This window comes from Coffea arabica, chromosome 2c (genome assembly GCF_036785885.1).
Source record: "Coffea arabica cultivar ET-39 chromosome 2c, Coffea Arabica ET-39 HiFi, whole genome shotgun sequence".
Lineage (NCBI taxonomy): Eukaryota > Viridiplantae > Streptophyta > Magnoliopsida > Gentianales > Rubiaceae > Coffea > Coffea arabica.
Window position 1 is genome coordinate 54473215 of NC_092312.1, and position 11439 is coordinate 54484653.

The following is an 11439-nucleotide window of genomic DNA, read 5'->3' on the forward strand; positions in this document are numbered from 1 at the left end:
TCCAACCTTACCCTGTGGAAGCCTGTATTTTATATTAATTTATTGTGCATTTTTTTCTATCTGATTTAAATGATTTTATTATAATTTTTTGTTGTTCTCTAGTATGAGAAGGGGCAACGATACTAGGTGTAAAACTAAAAGACTTGCTGGTACTTGTAGTATTTTTACGTTTATTGTTTGGACTTGAGATTTGGAATATGAATTACACTTAAATGTTGTCAATCTTGGGTTCGCTGGCATTGAGTTACGTCCAGTTTTAAAGGAAAATTCTGCCAAATTTTTTTTCAAAATCTTGTCCACAATTGCAATATTGCCCAAAAAGTTTCAAAATTTTTCAATTTTATCCAAGGGCAACAAGTTCCTTACCATTAGTAACTAAAATTCCTTCTACATTTGAGATAAACATATGTGGTATGAAAACTTCTTTTCTCATTTAACTTGGAAATTATTATTATGTAATTATAATTTGTGTATTTATAGAAAAGTATATCTTGTAAAGTGGAGAAAATTATGCCCATATTTTGCAAATTTGATGAAATTTCTTCTTTTTACTTGATTTTATAAGTTAAGTGATAAATATGGTCAATAATTACAATAGTCTTCTCATGATTATGCTTTTGAGGGACTAATTATTATCTTTACTTTTAAAAAAAAGTAGAAAAAGAATAAAAAGAATAAAAGCTGTTCTACTCCAATAGTTCTTGTACTTAGTAATCGGGAATCTTCATCTAAAAATGTTAATTTTCGCGTAAAACAATACTAGAATTAAAAGTATGCAAAGTAACTTGACAATGTGAAGTATTGAGTAACCGACGATTTTCATGTAAAAATATTGATTTTCACATCAAAAGGCACTTTCACAATTTAAATATATATTTAGTTATGTTATATGAATAAAATCCCTCGTTGAACTTGAGAAGAAGATTATCATGGGCTTAGCTAATATTTTCGTTGACCATATGAGTTACTTACTTGTGAAATTGGAAAAGAATGAGCAATTGAATTGAACTAGTTAAAATTGCGGTATAATTGGCTCTTCTTTATTTGATATTATGAGTACTTAAACATAGTCAAGTGATTGTATAATGGTTATTTACTTTCTTTTGAGGAAATGAAGTTGAATTGTGCACATATGTTTATTTTCAAAGTTTTGAAATATTGTTGATTTGTATTTTGTATTGCTTGAGGACAAACAATACTTCAAGTGTGGATCGCCAAAAACTTGACCAATGCGGGGTATACATATAACAATTAAACTCATCCACAGTCAAATTTTACATTTATAAAATTCTAAATACCCCATACGTGATTTTTCTGCAAGTATACAAGTCGTTTATTGAGTATAGGGGTATTAGGTGTCGATTCCACAGGGAAGATTATCAATTACCGGTGATTTTTTAACTCCTTTATTATTTAGACAATCACAAATGCAAGAAATTAACTCTACATTATGAATAGGAAGTAAAAGTAACAAAAATTATAATAGAAATCTTGTGACAGTCCCACCTCACCCTAAGGCGAACAAAAAGGTTCGGTGGACTGCCTGCCCGGCTTTCGCCTGGACTACGAATCCGGAACAAACGAAGACCCTACCAAACGCTCCAAAGAACTTCGAGACATAAACATTTAGAACCCAATTGAGCCAATCTAAAAGATACAATAACTCTTTGGTACAACTGTGACGCCCCCCACTTCTCCCAAGGGCGAACCCAAGGGTATCCGCGGGACGCCTGCCCAACTCTCGCCAGGACTCAAGACAAATCAAATCGAACTTAATGATACATACCAAATACTACGAGTCAAAATAAAGAAAAGTCGCTTCCTTAACTAAATATTTAAATCTTACATCATGTTCACAAAAGATACATCAAGTTCCAAAATGCAACCATTAAAAGTCGACTACACATTTACAGCCCCGATTCCAATCAAAAGTATAATCTAGTCGGCTTTACCAAAATCTTCCAATCCAACCTGTTAAGGAAAACAATCTAATAGGATGAGCCAATACTCAATGAGGCCAAGAAAACACACATGCAAACACATAATCCAAATAGCGACAACAATTACATTGTAGGTAAGGCTATCAAATTCGAATAATTCACATTTCGAATAAGAAAAATAAACAGAAACAATTCAAGGATACTGTAGCTCTCAGGAGCTAAATTCCACGTAGTCGAGTCGAAGTCTTGATCACATCTCACGTTGACACTCCGTCAACCACATAAGTATCAAATCCGTAGATACACCACTTTTCTTCGAATCCCGTCACCGTTACACCCCCTTACTGAGCCCGCTCATCAAAGTTTTTGATAATACTCGAGTATATCATGGCAATACTGCACGAGTAATGCCGAGCAAGATCTCTCCAATAGATCATGCTCTACGAATATCTCATGGTTTGCTAAGCTTATCGACCAAGCCCATGCTGGCTCGATTCGCAAAGTTAGCCAACGAGTTTTGGGCGTCCCCCGAATATGAATACGAATACGAATATAAGTCGATGAGCAACGCTCAAATCGATAATTCCAAATAGGAATCACAAATACGGATCACATATACGAATCACAAGTACAAATCACATTCACATTACCATGTACAAGTTGGATACGAATTCACATAGCAAAATTCGAATATAATTTCATTTGAAAGAGAACGAGTGCGATAAAGTACACCCTCGTCTCAAAATTTCAAATTTACATAACGGATAAGAAACAGATAACCACTTAACAACAAGTTCATGCACTTGACACACTCACAGTGATTCAAGTAGCGAGTTCAAATGATGGTTTAGGCGTCTCCCGTGAGATCCTCTGGAAGGTCCTCTTGAGCGCCTGAGCATTTAATAGTGAATTATCATTCACACATCCCAATTATCAAGGAAGATTGTGCACTAGTACAATCTGGGGAAATTTCATGAAAATGAACCTCAATTACTAGTAAATAGAGGTTCAAGTGGAGTTTCTTAATGTACAAGAGCAATCGAGTTTTGTTAACTTCGAAATCAAGCATAAACGTTTAAGTATTATCGAAGGAATAAGGAATACTTGAAAAACTCCATTTCCTTGAAATTCAGAAAATTTCAGTTTTGATACGATATTTTGAAAAAATCGTATCTCAGATTCCATATGTCGAAAATTGGAAAACTTGGTACCGTTGGAAACCTCTTCCAAAGTACTAAAAGTTCTTAGAAGACAGTTTTCCATGAATCTAAGTGGAAGGTGTTCAAAAATGAGCTTAAAATTGCTGTTCCAAATCACCCAGGATTGAGCCGGGGTTGGTTTTTCGCTAACTTTGAAAATTCAGCAGAATTCACTCGTTGCAAACCAGCCCTTGAAATTTGTAGCACAATTAGAGGTACAAGTAAGGTTTAGGTCAGAACAAGCGGATCGAGAATCGGAGTTTCGAGCACCAAGATATGGTAGCTCAAAGTTGGGTAAATTTCAAGACTGTTAACAAATTTCCAGATTTGGTTCCGACTTTGGACCTTTAGTTAAGTGTCGAAACGGACTTGGATTGATACAAAATTTTTCAGTATAATACTCCTATATGAAGGATATCTCTCTATCAAATTTCATGGAAAAATACCTTCGGAAAGGTGGTTAACCAATCAACCAAAGTTTGGAAAAATCCTTAAGGCAATCTGTCCAAATCTAAGGTTTCAAAAACGAGGCAGTCACCGTATTTTGATCATAACTCCCTCAATTTAACTCGGAATTGGGAATGGTTGATAGTGTTAGAAAATAAATTCACAGGGCTAAAATTTCACAGAAGAAATCGTTACAAGTTTCAGCATGCAACTGGTTCAAAATTAAGCCTAAAGTTGCAGCATCATCAAATCATTTCGGCAGAACGGAGAAACAGGACAGCCGACTTCAGATGAATGGTGTGGCTCACACACATGAAACCAAAATGTGCACTATACACCGTTGGAAACATGGGAACGTCTAGTTTCAAATGTCGCAAACAGTACTTGATTTCGACGTCGGAGAACGGAGTTATGGACGAAACACGAACACTGGTCTGGTTACAACGGCAACCGTTTTCCCAGATTACTAGCTTTGGAAATAAATTCGTTTGACCCACAAAAACTCAGTATTTTTCAACGAATATTTGTACACAACTGCTACAACATGTAAACAACATAATCAGGGCATTAAATCCTCAGTTTCTGCATTAAAATGACCGAACAGAGCAGGGGCAAAATGGTCAAATTTGGCCCTTGCTCCCTACGTGAGTTTCCAGCAGTTTTTCTTCAACGAAACACTAACTTAAACACTAATCCGACATCAAAAACTTCATCAAGCACAGAATCAGCAACAACCCAAGAGTGGGAATTCATAGTGCCCACTTTTTTCCAACAATACAAGCTACTAGAGTGACGATTCTAGCTCAAATGCATAAATCAAACTTCATAAAACAAGTTTAAGGAGTTAGATGGCTACCTACTTTGATGGCTGTTCAAATCAGAAAATTTCGGTCCCTATGAAGCCTGAAGACAGCCGTGAAACTCCTCCCTTTTCCAGCCTAAGTTGTTGTCCAAGTAAAAAGTTAAATGAATGTGAAGTTTGGTGAGAATCTATGGAAGTTTTGGTAGTGATTTGGTGAATTTTGGAAGAGGAAATGTTGAAGTCTTTGGTTGTTTCCTCTGCAGCAGCTGGCCGACCATGAAGCTAGAAGGAAAGGAAATGCGGTTTCTGGTTTCCTTTGCGTACGAAAGACGCTTGACGTCTATTATATTAAATACGTCAAATCGATTATAACTAGTGCCCTACGCGCGCGTTTTGTGTCCGATTTCTCTTACGTTTGTTGCACTAGTGCACTAAACCTCTAGGGCACTTACATTTATATAAATATTATTCATTCTTAATTGTCCCAAAATAATTGTCCAAAGTCCCTCAATTAAGCGCGCACGTGAAACACGTATTTCTAATTTAGGCGCAATAAAAATTGAAACCTTTGAGAAATTCTTATAACGATCTTACCACTAACTATCACTTCAATATTTAAACCTAAAATTGCCTATTTTAGGACTATTGTATATGTCTTAAATTTTTGAGCTTATTGTACTCCTAATTGGCTAAAGTTTTCAGACACGTTTTCACTTTTTCACTAAACAAGCTTCTAAGAAAATAATTTTTGAAACGAGACACTTTAAAAATATAACGAATCTATAAAACCATATATTTAGGTCTAATAAGGATAGAAAATAATATTCGGGCAAAAATCCAAATAGATAATTAATTGAGCCAAAATTAGGGGTTTAAAAATAATAATTTTACGAGTCCTCACGTGAATTGAGTATTAATTCCTCAATTAACCTTTCTTAATCTATTATTGATCGTTCTTAATTCTCCAATATTAATACACTCTCGATTCAAATATAGTCTCGAAAAACGTGCACTCGTTGTTCTGAACTAAACGAGTTTTCGAAGAGTGAATTTTTCCAACAAAACGCTTTTAAAAATATAAAAGAGGCGTCGTTCCATATAAATGGATTTTAAATGATCGAAATAAATAATTTGGAGAAAAATGAGTAAATAAATATTTAAACAAACTACTAATATTCGATAAAATAAAATAAAAAAAATTTCGGGTCATCACATCCTCCCCTCCTTAAAAGAATTTCGTCCTCGAAATTCACACTTTGGATAATAGTCATACCCCTTAAGAGTCATGCCTTTCAAATTAATCACTAACTTACACCCTCCGATCCATATCACAATTTCTATTTACCCAAATAGTAGTCAAATTTTGATTCTATCTTATGAATCTAGGGTTTTGCAAAAAGTGTGTACGGTACTAGGTCACTGAGAACCTTAGATAGACAAATAAAAGAAAGAATCATACCTCCAATGACTTTAGTAGAATCGGAAACATGTTGATAGCCTAATGCATAAACCCTAGCTGGTGCATTAGATCGACTTCCTCCAACACTAGGCTGCTTAGCGGCTGACTTTTCAGGCCTTTGGGTACTACCGCCTTCTTTTGGTACGGTCGGGCATTTCGATATCTGGTGCTCGGTACTACCACAATACAAGCACTTCCCTTGTTTCCTAAAACAATCATTCTCCGTATGGTTGAGCTTGCCACAATAACCACAAACGACTTGGGGAGCCACAGATTGACCACTTGGAGGTGTCCCTCTCGATTGACCTCGTCCATTGCGATCTCCTCTTGATTGAGTCCCTTTTGGCATGTTAGATATCTCCACTCCACCCGTTCCTTTTCCCTTTTTAAAAGGTGGGGCACTCTTATCTGCCTGTCCCGAAGGGTTACTAGAAGTGCTCCTCTTCTTAGCATGAAAGTCTCTAACTTGCAGCCTTGCACTCTCGACTCTCTGTGCTTTTTCTAAAACTTCAGTGAACGTAGAGATTTGGGCTGCAGCCAAACCCTCCTATATTTCTACATTAAGTCCTTGAACAAATCGTCTAATCCTTTTCCGCTCATTGGTCACCAGTTCGGGAGCATACTTTGAAAGTTTAGTGAACTTTCCCTCGTACTCCGCTACACTAAGGGTTCCTTGTTTTAACTTGATGAATTCATCCTCCCTTTTCTCTTGGATTAAGGGCGGAAGAAATTTCTCATTAAATTCCCTTGTGAAATTCTCCCAAGTCCAAGGGGTTTGAGTTCTCTCCCATTTTCCTCTTATCAGATCCCACCAAGCACAGGCTACTCCCTCAAATTGGAAAGCAGCAAAATTCACTCGCCTATTTTCAGTGTAGTCTAAAGCAGCGAATATGTTGGTCATCCTTTCTAACCAATTCTCCGCTACCTCAGGATCAGGTTCGCCAAGAAACTTAGGCGGGTTAAATTTTAAGAACCTCTCTAAGGCTCTATCCTCACCTCTTTCCTGACCTCCAGGTTGGTTAAACGGTCCTGGATCCTGTCTATTAGCCAAACGCTCTAGGATATCAGTCATCCTATTAATGGCAGTAGCCACTTGATTACCCTCGATATTTTCCTGACCGTGGATCGGTGCAGTTGCAGATCCCTGGTCACCCCTTTGAGGTTGGGCCTGTCTAGTCCCTCGCCCACGACCTCGACCACGGCCTCGACCACCTCTTAGTCCTTCCATGACCTAGGCGTGCCTAGTGCAAGAAATAATAAATTATGCGATGCATAACAAAAGCAGGAACCACTCAAGAAAACATTGGAATTAACAATAATTTACATTAATTAGCATATCAAGTTCATACAATTAGCAAGTCATGGGGTAGTCACAAAAATATAGCACACAGATGCCACAGAGTACTTTTAATCACATACGACTAAAGTAAAGTCAAGTGCCTCAAAAGTAGGCCACACAGTCATACAAAAAAAATGCAATGGCCTCAACACTAGCATCACCCCAGCTAAATCTAACTACATCAGTCAAAAGGGGCTAAATTTTTTTTTCTCGTTCATTTCCGACTCATATCAAACAATTGGATCCTATTGAGTTACATAGGACCATCCATCAATCTTTCTCTATCTCTCTCTCTCTTAGACTCAACTACATTCTACTTCTCTCTAGTGAATATTGTCCCACACTCAGTTAAAATATTCTGCACCAGATGTCTTATTTCTCTTACTATATGAACTGGACATCCGTTGACCTCATGCACTTGTTCTCACAAAACATTAGTCCGTTCTTGTTCTTCGCAAATGGAGATCTTAAGTTTTTAGCATTGTCCTCAACTCTTAATTACTCGAGTACAAGAATTCGAAATAAGATAATTCACATCTCGAGCTGGCCAGTCCCAAGAGTAAATCACCATATTTAAGATTCCTACCCAACATACATATCTAGTCTTTCCCCACGTATTATGATAAAATATTTATACCTATCACATTCATGATTCACAGCTTACACTCTAAAAGAGTACTTAAGCCTTTACTCATTCATATGATAAGAACCATAATACCATTTGGCCCAATCTCACCCCGCGCAAATACCACGCGAAGCGGCTCTGATTTTTTTTTTTTCTACAAGTGGTCACTTAACTTTCAAACCAGTCCCACAGTCCGGCATCCTAAACTTCAAACTTAGAATACACTACAAAGATCTGAAGCCTAAGCTCTGATACCAATTGTGACGCCCCCCACTTCTCCCAAGGGCGAACCCAAGGGTATCTGCGGGACGCCTGCCCAGCTCTCGCCAGGACTCAAGACAAATCAAATCGAACTTAACGATACATACCAAATACTACGAGTCAAAATAAAGAAAAGTCGCTTCCTTAACTAAATATTTAAATCTTACATCATGTTCACAAAAGATACATCAAGTTCCAAAATGCAACCATTAAAAGTCGACTACACATTTACAGCCCCGATTCCAATCAAAAGTATAATCTAGTCGGCTTTACCAAAATCTTCCAATCCAACCTGTTAAGGAAAACAATCTAATAGGATGAGCCAATACTCAATGAGGCCAAGAAAACACACATGCAAACACATAATCCAAATAGCGACAACAATTACATTGTAGGTAAGGCTATCAAATTCGAATAATTCACATTTCGAATAAGAAAAATAAACAGAAACAATTCAAGGATACTATAGCTCTCAGGAGCTAAATTCCACGTAGTCGAGTCGAAGTCTTGATCACATCTCACGTTGACACTCCGTCAACCACATAAGTATCAAATCCGTAGATACACCACTTTTTTTCGAATCCCGTCACCGTTACACCCCCTTACTGAGCCCGCTCATCAAAGTTTTTGATAATATTCGAGTATATCATGGCAATACTGCACGAGTAATGCCGAGCAAGATCTCTCCAATATATCATGCTCTACGAATATCTCATGGTTTGCTAAGCTTATCGACCAAGCCCATGCTGGCTCGATTCGCAAAGTTAGCCAACGAGTTTTGGGCGTCCCCCGAATATGAATACGAATATGAATATAAGTCGATGAGCAACGCTCAAATCGACGATTCCAAATAGGAATCACAAATACGGATCACATATACGAATCACAAGTACAAATCACATTCACATTACCATGTACAAGTTGGATACGAATTCACATAGCAAAATTCGAATATAATTTCATTTGAAAGAGAACGAGTGCGATAAAGTACACCTCGTCTCAAAATTTCAAATTTACATAACGGATAAGAAACAGATAACCACTTAACAACAAGTTCATGCACTTGACACACTCACAGTGATTCAAGTAGCGAGTTCAAATGATGGTTTAGGCGTCTCCCGTGAGATCCTCTGGAAGGTCCTCTTGAGCGCCTGAGCATTTAATAGTGAATTATCATTCACACATCCCAATTATCAAGGAAGATTGTGCACTAGTACAATCTGGGGAAATTTCATGAAAATGAACCTCAATTACTAGTAAATCGAGGTTCAAGTGGAGTTTCTTAATGTACAAGAGCAATCGAGTTTTGTTAACTTCGAAATCAAGCATAAACGTTTAAGTATTATCGAAGGAATAAGGAATACTTGAAAAACTCCATTTCCTTGAAATTCAGAAAATTTCAGTTTTGATACGATATTTTGAAAAAATCGTATCTCAAATTCTACATGTCGAAAATTGGAAAACTTGGTACCGTTGGAAACCTCTTCCAAAGTACTAAAAGTTCTTAGAAGACAGTTTTCCATGAATCTAAGTGGAAGGTGTTCAAAAATGAGCTTAAAATTGCTGTTCCAAATCACCCAGGATTGAGCCGGGGTTGGTTTTTCGCTAACTTTGAAAATTCAGCAGAATTCACTTGTTGCAAACCAGCCCTTGAAATTTGTAGCACAATTAGAGGTACAAGTAAGGTTTAGGTCAGAACAAGCGGATCGAGAATCGGAGTTTCGAGCACCAAGATATGGTAGCTCAAAGTTGGGTAAATTTCAAGACTGTTAACAAATTTCCAGATTTGGTTCCGACTTTGGACCTTTAGTTAAGTGTCGAAAAGGACTTGGATTGATACAAAATTTTGCAGTATAATACTCCTATATGAAGGGTATCTCTCTATCAAATTTCGTGGAAAAATACCTTCGGAAAGGTGGTTAACCAATCAACCAAAGTTTGGAAAAATCCTTAAGGCAATCTGTCCAAATCTAAGGTTTCAAAAACGAGGCAGTCGCCGTATTTTGATCATAACTCCCTCAATTTAACTTGGAATTGGGAATGGTTGATAGTGTTAGAAAATACATTCACAGGGGTAAAATTGCACAGAAGAAATCGTTCCAGGATTCAGCATGCAACTGGTTCGAAATTAAGCCTAAAGTTGCAGCATCATCAAATCATTTCGGCAGAACGGAGAAACAGGATAGCCGAATTCTGATGAATGGTGTGGCTCACACACATGAAACCAGAATGTACACTATACACCGTTGGAAACATGGGAATGTCTAGTTTCAAATGCCGCTAACGACACTTGATTTTGACGTCGGAGTACGGAGTTATGGACGAAACACGAACACTGGTCTGGTTACGACGGCAACCGTTTTCCCAGATTACTAGCTTTGGAAATAAATTCGTTTGACCCACAAAAACTCAGTATTTTTCAACGAAAATTTGTACACAACTGCTACAACATGTAAACAACATAATCAGGCCATTAAATCCTCAGTTTCTGCATTAAAATGACCGAACAGAGCAGGGGCAAAATGGTCAAATTTGGCCCTTGCTCCCTACGTGAGTTTTCGGCAGGTTTTCTTCAACGAAACACTAACTTAAACACTAATCCGACATCAAAAACTTCATCAAGCACAGAATCAGCAACAACCCAAGAGTGGGAATTCATAGAGCCCACTTTTTTCCAACAATACAAGCTACTAGAGTGACGATTCTAGCACAAATGCATAAATCAAACTTCATAAAACAAGTTTAAGGAGTTAGATGGCTACCTACTTTGATGGCTGTTCAAATCAGAAAATTTTGGTCCCTATGAAGCCTGAAGACAGCCGTGAAACTCCTCCCTTTTCCAGCCTAAGTTGTTGTCCAAGTAAAAAGCTAAATGAATGTGAAGTTTGGTGAGAATCTATGGAAGTTTTGGTAGTGATTTGGTGAATTTTGGAAGAGGAAATGTTGAAGTCTTTGGTTGTTTCCTCTGCAGCAGCTGGCCGACCATGAAGCTAGAAGGAAAGGAAATGCGGTTTCTGGTTTCCTTTGCGTACGAAAGACGCTTGACGTCTATTATATTAAATACGTCAAATCGATTATAACTAGTGCCCTACGTGCGCGTTTTGTGTCCGATTTCTCTTACGTTTGTTGCACTAGTGCACTAAACCTCTAGGGCACTTACATTTATATAAATATTATTCATTCTTAATTCTCCCAAAATAATTGTCCAAAGTCCCTCAATTAAGCGCGCACGTGAAACACGTATTTCTAATTTAGGCGCAATAAAAATTGAAACTTTTGAGAAATTCTTATAACGATCTTACCACTAACTATCACTTCAATATTTAAACCTAAAATTGCCTATTTTAGGACCATTGTATATGTCTTA

At 37.4% G+C, this 11439-nt stretch overlaps 2 long non-coding RNA genes across 2 annotated transcripts; both read right to left on the minus strand.

Moving 5' to 3' along the window:
* Window positions 1-1805: 1805 nt before the first annotated feature.
* On the minus strand, window positions 1806-4695 carry LOC140035991 (uncharacterized). Its single transcript, XR_011839885.1, has 3 exons — window positions 4443-4695; window positions 2757-2831; window positions 1806-1971 (listed from the first exon to the last, which is right to left on the minus strand). It is a non-coding gene; the product is annotated as an uncharacterized lncRNA (long non-coding RNA).
* Window positions 4696-8198: 3503 nt separating this feature from the next.
* Window positions 8199-11087, minus strand: LOC140035992 (uncharacterized). Its single transcript, XR_011839886.1, has 3 exons — window positions 10835-11087; window positions 9149-9223; window positions 8199-8364 (listed from the first exon to the last, which is right to left on the minus strand). It is a non-coding gene; the product is annotated as an uncharacterized lncRNA (long non-coding RNA).
* Window positions 11088-11439: the final 352 nt, after the last annotated feature.